This window comes from Brassica napus, chromosome A6 (assembly GCF_020379485.1).
Source record: "Brassica napus cultivar Da-Ae chromosome A6, Da-Ae, whole genome shotgun sequence".
NCBI classification, from domain to species: Eukaryota; Viridiplantae; Streptophyta; class Magnoliopsida; order Brassicales; family Brassicaceae; genus Brassica; species Brassica napus.
Window position 1 is genome coordinate 25,757,311 of NC_063439.1, and position 15,978 is coordinate 25,773,288.

The window sequence follows — 15,978 nt, forward strand, 5'->3', positions numbered from 1 at the left end:
TTAACCAATCGCGGGCCACCACGTGTCGTGGGGCCCGCAAACAGTGCAGAGGACGCAGCAAGGACGTTCCCTATTTAACGACTTCTCTCCCTTGTCCCTTCTTGGTTTTGCCAAATTGTGGTCCCCCCTCCCCTAAGGACACCAACAAGGACCTCCAATAATGTTGGTCTTAGCAAGATTGAGATGAAGACCAAATCATCTTCTCTTTCACAAAAAAAAAACACATTAAACGATTGACGTAAATTTTCATGCCACTCTCCAAGATCCTCTCGCTCATCGGAGTCATCGTGTTGTTAATCTACCTCATCAGCTTCCTCGGCATCTGCTTAATTCAATCCGTCTTCCTCCAATCATCCTCCGACGACAGACGGTTTACAACAAGATCAATCACCTCGTCAAGATTGAGTCTAATCTCACTTCTCAGGAAGACGACGAAGCGATCGTCAAGGCCGTGATCGACGGAACCACCTCGTCATACTTGCTCGAGACGAGGCTCGGGGAATGCAAGCAGCCATGGCGATCAGGCGAGAAGCGGCGCAGAGGATGACCGGTAGATCGTTAACCGGGCTTCCGTTACACTGTTTCGATTAGTATTCGAGATGCTGCGAGATGCTGGTCGGGTACGTTCAGATTCCGGTTGGGATCACCGGATCTCTGTTGCTCGACGGGAGAGAGTACTCTTTCCCGATGGCGATGACGGAGGGTTGTTTGGTTGCTAGCACTAACAGAGGATGCAAAGCTATTCACTTATCTGATGGTGCCTTCAGTGTTTTGATAAAGGATGCGATGACTAAAAATATATATATAAATTATAAAAATTTACAACATATATATTATATAAAAGAGTCAACTAAATTACATAAAGTTAAGAATATAATAAGCTAATTTTAATTTAGTTAAAACAAAAATCGTTATTCGATTGGAGCAACTATTAGTTTAAAGCGAATAACAATTTTTTGTTTTGTATCTATAATAGAGTTAGATGATGCTCCAATGGTACTCTATTTTAGATTAAAAAATAAAGTGATGAACAAAAAATAAACAATTTATTCTATATAGAGTAACCCTGTTTTTTTTACTCTATTATAGAGTGGAAAATAAAATACCATTATAGTATTTTTACTCAAAACTCTATTTTAAAATAAAAATAAACTAGGTCGGAGATGTCCTAATGTCATAAAGAATATTATTACAAACTACCAATATTAGGTCGCAGACTACTTCCAAGTCATCACCAAAATTTAGACTGCTTTCCTCACTTGCGGTTTACCATCTTATTGTACCTGCACTCAAAACAACATACCATGGTTAGATTCAAATTCATATATTTGATCCATGTAAGAGTAGAGAAGTTTGTATTCAAACCTCTGGATATGATCAAGTATCAGAAGCCTTGGCCCTGGTGGAATGTTAACTTCTTGTAGGACACTAGATTCAGAATTCATCAGAAAGGGAATTAGTTTATAGTTTGTTACGTACTAAACTCAAGGTTGAAGGAGATGTATATGTAACCTATCAGTAAGAAATGGTAAAGTGGGATCAGTGAGATGTCCCTTCTTGAAGTTCTTCTCGTATTCCTCTAGGTCTAGCTTCGATAGCATAGCTTTTGTCTCTATGTAAAAGGCGTCTTGGGCATTGCGCGATTTGATTGTCGCACTTACCTCAAGGGAAAACACAAACCGTGTTAAGTAAGAAGAAGATATGCTCTTGTATTATTAATTCATGAATCCAGTTAGCACCTTACGTTGTTCCTGAAAGAGCAGCGTAATAAGCAGAGGTGAAGAGTGCGTGTGCAGGTTGTCCTGTCAAGCCTTTCATCGCAAAAGAGTATGCCAACCCACCACCTGATGCTGAGACCATGCTGCAAATTTATAACCAATATCAAAACTCAATATCTGAAACAAAGTCTGTAATAACCAATTATATCAATGAGTATCACCCAACGAACACATTACACACGTTGAAAAATACATTAGCATTAGAAGATTCTCAGCTAAGTAAAGTGTAACACTTGTGGTGAACGCATTGACTATAAACAAAAGTATGTAATATGTACTAACTAGACAAGGAAACATAAACTCGATCGAAAGTAAAGTTTTGGAAAGGATGAAAACTTTACCGAGACGTAAGATCATCTTTGCCTCTGATTCCTCTCATTATGGATTCAATTCCAAACCATGCAGCGAAAACTGCTGAACCCTCCAGAGCATACGCACGAGCATACTGATTCACGAAACCCATTCTCTATGATTAGAATTGACATTATTTTATTTATTTATTTCTGCTAAAAATTTTAAATTACTTGTAAAATGGGTTTAGGGTCTATGAAGATGAACAAACCTGAGTTCGCCTCAGTGCGGCTAGGGCCTGAGGGTAACGCCGGGCCATTGGGGCCATGATGACCGTTCCTACTATACCGCCCAAAACAGCTCCGCTGACACCGCCGAATGCGGTCATGAAGACGGTCTCTATCACCTTGTACTGAGTCGGACTTATTTCCTTCCACGACGAATGCTCCATCGTATCTCCGCCGCTGGTGACTCGCCTCACCTCTCCTCCCATGATCGCCATTGTTCCTTTTTTTTTATTTTGGTTTTCCTTTCTTTTCTTTCTTTGCTTCTGCTTATGTCTCACTTGTTATAGAAAAGAGAATTGATAATGGATCTTTTTTATATATATGAATATACAATATACTTTTTAACTTGGAGATTAAGTACGACTTGGAGAATAAGTAAATTTATGATTTTTTTAATAATGAATATGTACACTTTCTATTGACCTCTATTATATTCGTAAGAGAATACCTAGAAAAAAAAACCAAATTTTTTAAGTTGGCTATATCTTTCTAATTATAACGTTCCTTTAAAATATTATAGAAATTACACATTTTCTACCTACTCTCTCTTTTTTCAAAAAATGCTTTAAAAATGTAAAAAATATGATCTTTTCAAAATGGAAGAAATAAAACTTATAATATTTGGAATTGGTTTTATAAAATTCTGTTCCAGAACGGATGGTAAACCATCATATCTCCGCCGTTGTAGTCATTGTTGATTTAGAGAGTCTCTGCATGGCAGTGAGACAAAGCATTTGTATTGGTTCCCAAATTTTAGTCGTTAATATGTATACCGATTGACCTCCAAAGTGATTTTGAAAATATAGTATTGATTATATGGTTTTAAATATGTAATTGTTTCAAACTCCATATATAAATTCTTATGGCCGAGCATGGGTCTCCGCTACTAATTAATCCCCATTGTTCAGTTCATTTTTCATTGATTTATTTTTGCTTTGATTTGCTTCTCTTTTGCTTCTTGATTCATATCAACTGAGTTACATAGCTTATATGCTATGTTGGGCAAATCATATGGTGTTCAGAAGGTCAACAACATAATAAATTGTAAGAATGGAACAATGCTGTTAACTTTCTAATCTTAAATATTCTGTACGATCGTTCAGATCGTTCAGATTCTTTTTGATTTTCTGAATTTTTCCAACCCAGCAACTGATTCTGAGACCAAGCTGCAAAGTTGTCAAAACCCCAAATTAAATCAGAAACAAATTAAATGTCTGTGATAAAACAATATCACAAACCCAAATCTACAATATTTCTCAAAAAACTGAAAACTTTCCAAAATAGCAGTTTTTAAGAAAATTATTTTAAAATACAACATATTGATGAAAAATTCTTAAAGAACACTCATCTATCCACAAATATTCTTGTTATCCTAATTTTTTAATCACAAACCCAAATCTACAATATTTCTCAAGAAAATGAAAACTTTCCATAAATAGCAGTTTTTAAGAAAATTATTTAAAATACAACATATTGCTGAAAAATTCTCAAAGAATACTCATCTATCTACAAATATTCTTGTTATCCTAATTTCTAAATCACAACCCAATCTACAATATTCTCAAAAAAATGAAAACTTTGTAAAAATAGCAGTTTTTAAAAAAATTATTTTAAAATACAACATATTGATGAAAAATTCTTAAAGAACACTCATCTACCCACAAATATTCTTGTTATCCTAATATTTTAATCACAAAGCCAAATCTACAATATTTCTCTAAAAAATGAAAACTTTCCAAAAATAGCAGTTTTTAAGAAAATTATTTTAAAATACAACATATTGATAAAAAATTCTTAAAGAACACTCATCTATCCACAAATATTCTTGTTATCCTAATTTTTTAATCACAAACCCAAATCTACAATATTTCTCAAGAAAATGAAAACTTTCCATAAATAGCAGTTTTTAAGAAAATTATTTAAAAATACAACATATTGATGAAAAATTCTTAAAGAATACTCATCTATCCACAAATTTCTTGTTATCCTAATTTTAATCACAAACCCAAATCTACAATATTTCTCAAAAAATGAAAACTTTCCAAAAATAGCAGTTTTTAAGAAAATTATTTTAAAAATACAACATATTGATAAAAAATTCTTAAAGAACACTCATCTATCCACCAATATTCTTGTTATCCTAATTTTTAATCACAAACCCAAATCTACAATATTTCTCAAGAAAATGAAAACTTTCCATAAATAGCAGTTTTTAAGAAAATTATTTAAAAATACAACATATTGATGAAAAATTCTTAAAGAATACTCATCTATCCAAAAATATTCTTGTTATCCTAATTTTTTAATCACAAACCCAAATCTACAATATTTCTCAAAAATGAAAACTTTCCATAAATAGCAGTTTTTAAGAAAATTATTATTTAAAATACAACATATTGCTGAAAATTCTTAAAGAATACTCATCTATCTACAAATATTCTTGTTATCCTAATTTCTAAATCACAAACCCAAATCTACAATATTTCTCAAGAAAATGAAAAATTTCCATAAATAGCAGTTTTTAAGAAAATTATTATTTAAAATACAACATATTGCTGAAAAATTCTTAAAGAATACTCATCTATCTACAAATATTCTTGTTATCCTAATTTCTTAATCACAAACCCAAATCTACAATATTTCTCAAAAAATGAAAACTTTCCATAAATAGCAGTTTTTAAGAAAATTATTATTTAAAATACAACATATTGCTGAAAAATTCTTAAAGAATACTCATCTATCTACAAATATTCTTGTTATCCTAATTTCTAAATCACAAACCCAAATCTACAATATTTCTCAAGAAATGAAAACTTTCCATAAATAGCAGTTTTTAAGAAATTATTTAAAAATACAACATATTGATGAAAATTCTTAAAGAATACTCATCTATCCACAATATTCTTGTTATCCTAATTTTTTAAATCACAACCCAAATCTACAATATTTCTCAAGAAAATGAAAACTTTCCATAAATAGCAGTTTTTAAGAAAATTATTATTAAAATACAACATATTGCTGAAAAATTCTTAAAGAATACTCATCTATCTACAAATATTCTTGTTATCCTAATTTCTAAATCACAAACCCAAATCTACAATATTTCTCAAGAAAATGAAAACTTTCCATAAATAGCAGTTTTTAAAAAATTATTTTTAAATACAACATATTGCTGAAAAATTCTTAAAGAATACTCATCTATCTACAAATATTCTTGTTATCCTAATTTTAATCACAAACCCAAATCTACATTATTTCTCAAGAAAATGAAAACTTTCCATAAATAGCAGTTTTTAAGAAAATTATTATTTAAAATACAACATATTGCTGAAAAATTCTTAAAGAATACTCATCTATCCACAAATATTCTTGTTATCCTAATTTCTAAATCACAAACCCAAATCTACAATATTTCTCAAAAAATGAAAACTTTCCAAAAATAGCAGTTTTTAAGAAAATTATTATTTAAAATACAACATATTGCTGAAAAATTCTTAAAGAATACTCATCTATCTACAAATATTCTTGTTATCCTAATTTCTAAATCACAAACCCAAATCTACAATATTTCTCAAGAAAATGAAAACTTTCCATAAATAGCAGTTTTTAAGAAAATTATTATTTAAAATACAAAATATTGCTGAAAATTCTTAAAGAATACTCATCTATCTACAAATATTCTTGTTATCCTAATTTCTTAATCACAAACCCAAATCTACAATATTTCTCAAAAAATGAAAACTTTCCAAAAATAGCAGTTTTTAAGAAAATTATTTTAAAATACAACATATTGCTGAAAAATTCTTAAAGAATACTCATCTATCTACAAATATTCTTGTTATCCTAATTTCTTAATCACAAACCCAAATCTACATTATTTCTCTAGAAAATGAAAACTTTCCATAAATAGCAGTTTTTAAGAAAATTATTATTTAAAATACAACATATTGCTGAAAAATTCTTAAAGAATACTCATCTATCTACAAATATTCTTGTTATCCTAATTTCTAAATCACAAAGCCAAATCTACAATATTTCTCTAAAAAATGAAAACTTTCCAAAAATAACAGTTTTTAAGAAAATTATTTTAAAATACAACATATTGCTGAAAATTCTTAAAGAATACTCATCTATCTACAAATATTCTTGTTATCCTAATTTCTTAATCACAAACCCAAATCTACAATATTTCTCAAGAAAATGAAAACTTTCCATAAATAGCAGTTTTTAAGAAAATTATTATTTAAAAATACAACATATTGCTGAAAAATTCTCTAAGAATACTCATCTATCTACAAATATTCTTGTTATCCTAATTTCTAAATCACAAACCCAAATCTACAATATTTCTCAAAAAATGAAAACTTTCCAAAATACAGTTTTTAAGAAAATTATTTAAAATACAAATATTGATGAAAATTCTTAAAGAATACTCATCTATCCACAAATATTCTTGTTATCCTAATTTCTAAATCACAAACCCAAATCTACAATATTTCTCAAGAAAATGAAAACTTTCCATAAATAGCAGTTTTTAAGAAAATTATTTAAAAATACAACATATTGCTGAAAAATTCTTAAAGAATACTCATCTCTACCTAAAAATATTCTTGTTATTCTAATTTCTAAATCACAAACCCAAATCTACAATATTTCTCAAAAAAATGAAAACTTTCCAAAAATAGCAGTTTTTTAAAAAATTATTTTTAAATACAACATATTGCTGAAATTTTTTTAAAGAATACTCATCTATCTACAAATATTCTTGTTATCCTAATTTCTAAATCACAAACCCAAATCTACAATATTTCTCAAGAAAATGAAAACTTTCCATAAATAGCAGTTTTTAAGAAAATTATTTAAAAATACAACATATTGATGAAAAATTCTTAAAGAACACTCATCTATCCACAAATATTCTTGTTATCCTAATTTTTAAATCACAAACCCAAATCTACAATATTTCTCAAGAAAATGAAAACTTTCCATAAATAGCAGTTTTTAAGAAAATTATTATTTAAAATACAACATATTGCTGAAAATTCTTAAAGAATACTCATCTATCTAAAAATATTCTTGTTATCCTAATTTCTAAATCACAAACCCAAATCTACAATATTTCTCAAGAAAATGAAAACTTTCCATAAATAGCAGTTTTTAAGAAAATTATTATTTAAAATACAACATATTGCTGAAAAATCTTAAAGAATACTCATCTATCTACAAATATTCTTGTTATCCTAATTTCTTAATCACAAACCCAAATCTACAATATTTCTCAAGAAAATGAAAACTTTCCATAAATAGCAGTTTTAAGAAAATTATTTTAAAAATACAACATATTGCTGAAAATTCTTAAAGAATACTCATCTATCTACAAATATTCTTGTTATCCTAATTTCTAAATCACAAACCCAAATCTACAATATTTCTCAAAAATGAAAACTTTCCAAAAATAGCAGTTTTTTAAAAAATTATTTTTAAATACAACATATTGATAAAAAATTCTTAAAGAACACTCATCTATCCAAAAATATTCTTGTTATCCTAATTTCTAAATCACAAACCCAAATCTACAATATTTCTCAAGAAAATGAAAACTTTCCATAAATAGCAGTTTTTAAGAAAATTATTATTTAAAATACACATATTGCTGAAAATTCTAAAGAATACTCATCTATCTACAAATATTCTTGTTATCCTAATTTCTAATCACAAACCCAAATCTACAATATTTCTCAAAAAATGAAAACTTTCCAAAATAGCAGTTTTTAAAAAATTATTTTAAAAATACAACATATTGATGAAAATTCTTAAAGAATACTCATCTATCCACAAATATTCTTGTTATCCTAATTTTTAAATCACAACCCAAATCTACAATATTTCTCAAGAAAATGAAAACTTTCCATAAATAGCAGTTTTTAAGAAAATTATTAAAAATACAACATATTGCTGAAAATTCTTAAAGAATACTCATCTATCTACAAATATTCTTGTTATCCTAATTTCTAAATCACAAACCCAAATCTACAATATTTCTCAAAAAAATGAAAACTTTCCAAAAATAGCAGTTTTTAAAAAAATTATTTTAAAATACAACATATTGATGAAAAATTCTTAAAGAACACTCATCTATCCACAAATATTCTTGTTATCCTAATTTTTTAATCACAAACCCAAATCTACAATATTTCTCTAAAAATGAAAACTTTCCAAAAATAGCAGTTTTTAAGAAAATTATTTTAAAATACAACATATTGATGAAAAATTCTTAAAGAATACTCATCTATCCACAAATATTCTTGTTATCCTAATTTCTAAATCACAAACCCAAATCTACAATATTTCTCAAGAAAATGAAAACTTTCCAAAAATAGCAGTTTTTAAGAAAATTATTTAAAAATACAACATATTGATGAAAAATTCTTAAAGAATACTCATCTATCCACAAATATTCTTGTTATCCTAATTTTTTAATCACAAACCCAAATCTACAATATTTCTCAAGAAAATGAAAACTTTCCATAAATAGCAGTTTTTAAGAAATTATTTTTAAAATACAACATATTGCTGAAAAATTCTTAAAGAATACTCATCTATCTACAAATATTCTTGTTATCCTAATTTCTTAATCACAAACCCAAATCTACATTATTTCTCAAAAAAATGAAAACTTTCCATTTAAAATACAACATATTGCTGAAAAATTCTTAAAGAATACTCATCTATCTACAAATATTCTTGTTATCCTAATTTCTAAATCACAAACCCAAATCTACAATATTTCTCAAGAAAATGAAAACTTTCCATAAATAGCAGTTTTTAAGAAAATTATTTAAAAATACAACATATTGATGAAAAATTCTTAAAGAACACTCATCTATCCACAATATTCTTGTTATCCTAATTTTTAAATCACAAACCCAAATCTACAATATTTCTCAAGAAAATGAAAACTTTCCATAAATAGCAGTTTTTAAGAAAATTATTATTTAAAATACAACATATTGCTGAAAAATTCTTAAAGAATACTCATCTATCTAAAAATATTCTTGTTATCCTAATTTCTAAATCACAAACCCAAATCTACAATATTTCTCAAGAAAATGAAAACTTTCCAAAAATAGCAGTTTTTAAGAAAATTATTTTAAATACAACATATTGATGAAAAATTCTTAAAGAATACTCATCTATCCACAAATATTCTTGTTATCCTAATTTCTTAATCACAACCCAAATCTACAATATTTCTCAAGAAAATGAAAACTTTCCATAAATAGCAGTTTTTAAGAAAATTATTTAAAAATACAACATATTGCTGAAAAATTCTTAAAGAATACTCATCTATCTACAAATATTCTTGTTATCCTAATTTCTAAATCACAAACCCAAATCTACAATATTTCTCTAAAAAATGAAAACTTTCCAAAATAGCAGTTTTTAAGAAAATTATTATTTAAAATACAACATATTCTGAAAAATTCTTAAAGAATACTCATCTATCCACAAATATTCTTGTTATCCTAATTTCTAAATCACAAACCAAATCTACAATATTTCTCAAGAAAATGAAAACTTTCCATAAATAGCAGTTTTTAAGAAAATTATTTAAAAATACAACATATTGCTGAAAATTCTTAAAGAATACTCATCTATCTACAAATATTCTTGTTATCCTAATTTCTAAATCACAACCCAAATCTACAATATTTCTCAAAAAATGAAAACTTTCCAAAATAGCAGTTTTTAAGAAAATATTTTTAAATACAACATATTGATGAAAAATTCTTAAAGAATACTCATCTATCCACAAATATTCTTGTTATCCTAATTTCTAAATCACAAACCCAATTCTACAATATTTCTCAAAAAATGAAAACTTTCCAAAAATAGCAGTTTTTAAGAAAATTATTTTAAAATACAACATATTGCTGAAAAATTTCAAGAATACTCATCTATCTACAAATATTCTTGTTATCCTAATTTCTAAATCACAACCAAATCTACAAACTACAATATTTCTCAAAAAATGAAAACTTTCCAAAAATAGCAGTTTTTAAGAAAAATATTTTAAAATACAACATATTGATGAAAATTCTTAAAGAATACTCATCTATCCACAAATATTCTTGTTATCCTAATTTCTAAATCACAAACCCAAATCTACAATCTTTCTCAAAGAAATGAAAACTTTCCAAAATAGCAGTTTTTAAGAAAATTATTTAAAATACAACATATTGCTGAAAAATTCTTAAAGAATACTCATCTATCTACAAATATTCTTGTTATCCTAATTTCTAAATCACAAACCCAAATCTACAATATTTCTCAAAAAAATGAAAACTTTCCAAAAATAGCAGTTTTTTAAAAAATTATTTTTAAATACAACATATTGCTGAAATTTTTTTAAAGAATACTCATCTATCTACAAATATTCTTGTTATCCTAATTTCTAAATCACAAACCCAAATCTACAATATTTCTCAAGAAAATGAAAACTTTCCAAAAATAGTTTTTTTAAGAAAATTATTTAAAATACAACATATTGATGAAAAATTCTTAAAGAATACTCATCTATCCACAAATATTCTTGTTATCCTAATTTCTAAATCACAAACCCAAATCTACAATTTTCTCAAAAAATGAAAACTTTCCATAAATAGCAGTTTTTAAGAAATTATTATTTAAATACAACATATTGATGAAAAATTCTTAAAGAATACTCATCTATCCACAATATTCTTGTTATCCTAATTTCTAAATCACAAACCCAAATCTACAATATTTCTCAAAAATGAAAACTTTCCAAAAATAGCAGTTTTTAAGAAATTATTATTTAAAATACAACATATTGATGAAAAATTCTTAAAGAATACTCATCTATCCACAAATATTCTTGTTATCCTAATTTCTAAATCACAAACCCAAATCTACAATATTTCTCAAGAAAATGAAAACTTTCCATAAATAGCAGTTTTTAAGAAAATTATTTAAAATACAACATATTGATGAAAAATTCTTAAAGAATACTCATCTATCCACAATATTCTTGTTATCCTAATTTCTAAATCACAAACCAAATCTACAATATTTCTCAAAAAATGAAAACTTTCCAAAAATAGCAGTTTTTAAAAAATTATTATTTAAAATACAACATATTGATGAAAAATTCTTAAAGAATACTCATCTATCCACAAATATTCTTGTTATCCTAATTTCTAAATCACAAACCCAAATCTACAATATTTCTCAAGAAAATGAAAACTTTCCAAAAATAGCAGTTTTTAAGAAAATTATTTTTAAAATACAAATATTGATGAAAATTCTTAAAGAATACTCATCTATCCACAAATATTCTTGTTATCCTAATTTCTAAATCACAAACCCAATCTACAATATTTCTCAAAAAATGAAAACTTTCCAAAAATAGCAGTTTTTAAGAAATTATTTTAAATACAACATATTGATGAAAAATTCTTAAAGAATACTCATCTATCTACAAATATTCTTGTTATCCTAATTTCTTAATCACAAACCCAAATCTACAATATTTCTCAAGAAAATGAAAACTTTCCATAAATAGCAGTTTTTAAGAAAATTATTATTTAAAATACAACATATTGATGAAAAATTCTTAAAGAACACTCATCTATCCACAAATATTCTTGTTATCCTAATTTATAAATCACAAACCCAAATCTACAATATTCTCAAAAAATGAAAACTTTCCAAAATAGCAGTTTTTAAGAAATTATTTTAAATACAACATATTGATGAAAAATTCTTAAAGAATACTCATCTATCCACAAATATTCTTGTTATCCTAATTTCTAAATCAAAACCAAATCTACAATATTTCTCAAGAAAATGAAAACTTTCCATAAATAGCAGTTTTTAAAAAATTATTTTAAAATACAACATATTGATGAAAAATTCTTAAGAATACTCATCTATCCACAAATATTCTTGTTATCCTAATTTCTAAATCACAAACCAAATCTACAATATTTCTCAAAAAATGAAAACTTTCCAAAAATAGCAGTTTTTAAGAAAATTATTTTTAAAATACAACATATTGATGAAAAATTCTTAAAGAATACTCATCTATCCACAAATATTCTTGTTATCCTAATTTCTAAATCACAAACCCAAATCTACATATTTTCTCAAGAAATGAAAACTTTCCATAAATAGCAGTTTTTAAGAAAATTATTATTTAAATACAACATATTGATGAAAAATTCTTAAAGAATACTCATCTATCCACAAATATTCTTGTTATCCTAATTTCTAAATCACAACCCAAATCTACAATATTTCTCTCAAGAAATGAAAACTTTCCAAAATAGCAGTTTTTAAGAAATTATTTTAAATACAACATATTGATGAAAAATTCTTAAAGAATACTCATCTATCCACAAATATTCTTGTTATCCTAATAATTTCTTAATCACAAACCCAAATCTACATATTTCTCAAGAAAATGAAAACTTTCCAAAAATAGCAGTTTTTAAGAAATTATATTTAAAATACAACATATTGCTGAAAATTCTTAAAGAATACTCATCTATCTACAAATATTCTTGTTATCCTAATTTCTAAATCACAAACCCAAATCTACAATATTTCTCAAAAAATGAAAACTTTCCAAAAATAGCAGTTTTTAAGAAAATTATTTTAAAATACAACATATTGATGAAAAATTCTTAAAGAATACTCATCTATCCACAAATATTCTTGTTATCCTAATTTCTTAATCACAAACCCAAATCTACAATATTTCTCAAGAAAATGAAAACTTTCCATAAAATAGCAGTTTTTAAGAAAATTATTTAAAAATACAACATATGCTGAAAAATTCTTAAAGAATACTCATCTATCTACAAATATTCTTGTTATCCTAATTTCTAAATCACAAACCCAAATCTACAATATTTCTCAAAAAATGAAAACTTTCCAAAATAGCAGTTTTTTAAAAATTATTTTTTAAAATACAACATATTGATGAAAATTCTTAAAGAACACTCATCTATCCACAAATATTCTTGTTATCCTAATTTTTTAATCACAAACCCAAATCTACAATATTTCTCAAGAAAATGAAAACTTTCCATATATAGCAGTTTTTAAGAAAATTATTTAAAAATACAACATATTGATGAAAAATTCTTAAAGAATACTCATCTATCCACAAATATTCTTGTTATCCTAATTTCTAAATCACAAACCCAATCTACAATATTTCTCAAAAAATGAAAACTTTCCAAAATAGCAGTTTTTAAGAAAATTATTTAAAATACAACATATTGATGAAAATTCTTAAAGAATACTCATCTATCCACAAATATTCTTGTTATCCTAATTTTAATCACAAACCCAAATCTACAATATTTCTCAAGAAAATGAAAACTTTCCATAAATAGCAGTTTTTAAGAAAATTATTTAAAAATACAACATATTGCTGAAAATTCTTAAAGAATACTCATCTATCAACAAATATTCTTGTTATCCTAATTTCTTAATCACAACCCAAATCTACAATATTTCTCAAAAAATGAAAACTTTCCAAAAAGCAGTTTTTAAGAAATTATTATTTAAAAATACAAATATTGATGAAAATTCTTAAAGAATACTCATTTATCTACAAATATTCTTGTTATCCTAATTTCTAAATCACAAACCCAAATCTACAATATTTCTCAAAAAATGAAAACTTTCCAAAATAGCAGTTTTTAAGAAAATTATTTAAAATACAACATATTGATGAAAAATTCTTAAAGAATACTCATCTATCCACAAATATTCTTGTTATCCTAATTTCTTAATCACAAACCCAAATCTACAATATTTCTCAAGAAAATGAAAACTTTCCGAAAATAACAGTTTTTAAGAAATTATTATTTAAAATACAACATATTGATGAAAAATTCTTAAAGAATACTCATCTATCCACAATATTCTTGTTATCCTAATTTCTAAATCACAAACCCAAATCTACAATATTTCTCAAAAAATGAAAACTTTCCAAAAATAGCAGTTTTTAGAAAATTATTTTAAAATACAACATATTGATGAAAATTCTTAAGAATACTTATCTATCCACAAATATTCTTGTTATCCTAATTTCTAAATCACAAACCCAAATCTACAATATTTCTCAAAAAAATGAAAACTTTCCATAAAATAGCAGTTTTAAGAAAATTATTATTTAAAATACAACATATTGATGAAAAATTCTTAAAGAATACTCATCTATCCACAAATATTCTTGTTATCCTAATTTCTAAATCACAAACCCAAATCTACAATATTTCTCAAAAAATGAAAACTTTCCAAAATAGCAGTTTTTAAGAAATTATTATTTAAATACAACATATTGATGAAAATTTCTAAAAAATACTCATCTATCCACAAATATTCTTGTTATCCTATTTCTAAATCACAAACCAAATCTACAATATTTCTCAAGAAAATGAAAACTTTCCAAAAATAGCAGTTTTTAAGAAAATTATTTAAAAATACAAAATATTGCTAAAAATTCTTAAAGAATACTCATCTATCTACAAATATTCTTGTTATCCTAATTTCTAAATCACAAACCCAAATCTACAATATTTCTCAAAAAAGAAATGAAAACTTTCCAAAAATAGCAGTTTTTAAGAAAATTATTTAAAAATACAACATATTTGAAAAATTCTTAAAGAATACTCATCTATCCACAAATATTCTTGTTATCCTAATTTCTAAATCACAAACCCAAATCTACAATATTTCTCAAGAAAATGAAAACTTTCCATAAATAGCAGTTTTTAAGAAAATTATTTAAAAATACAACATATTGATGAAAAATTCTTAAAGAATACTCATCTATCCACAAATATTCTTGTTATCCTAATTTCTAAATCACAAACCCAAATCTACAATATTTCTCAAAAAATGAAAACTTTCCAAAATAGCAGTTTTTAAAAAATTATTTTTAAAATACAACATATTGATGAAAAATTCTTAAAGAATACTCATCTATCCACAAATATTCTTGTTATCCTAATTTCTTAATCACAAACCCAAATCTACAATATTTCTCAGAAAATGAAAACTTTCCATAAATAGCAGTTTTTAAGAAATTATTTAAAATACAACATATTGATGAAAAATTCTTAAAGAATACTCATCTATCCACAAATATTCTTGTTATCCTAATTTCTAAATCACAAAGCCAAATCTACAATATTTCTCTAAAAAATGAAAACTTTCCAAAAATAGCATTTTTAAGAAAATTATTTTAAAATACAACATATTGATGAAAAATTCTTAAAGAATACTCATCTATCCACAAATATTCTTGTTATCCTAATTTCTAATCACAAACCCAATCTACAATATTTCTCAAAAATGAAAACTTTCCAAAAATAGCAGTTTTTAAGAAAATTATTTAAAAATACAACATATTGATGAAAATTCTTAAGAATACTCATCTACCAAAATATTCTTGTTATCCTAATTTCTAAATCCAAAACCCAAATCTACAATATTTCTCAAAAAAATGAAAACTTTCCAAAAATAGCAAGTTTTTAAAAAATTATTTTAAAATACAACATTTGATGAAAAATTCTAAAGAA

General features: G+C 25.4%; 1 pseudogene; it reads right to left on the minus strand.

Annotated features, from left to right (window-relative positions):
- Nucleotides 1-1,320: 1,320 nt before the first annotated feature.
- Nucleotides 1,321-2,571, minus strand: LOC106408325 (annotated as a pseudogene).
- Nucleotides 2,572-15,978: the final 13,407 nt, after the last annotated feature.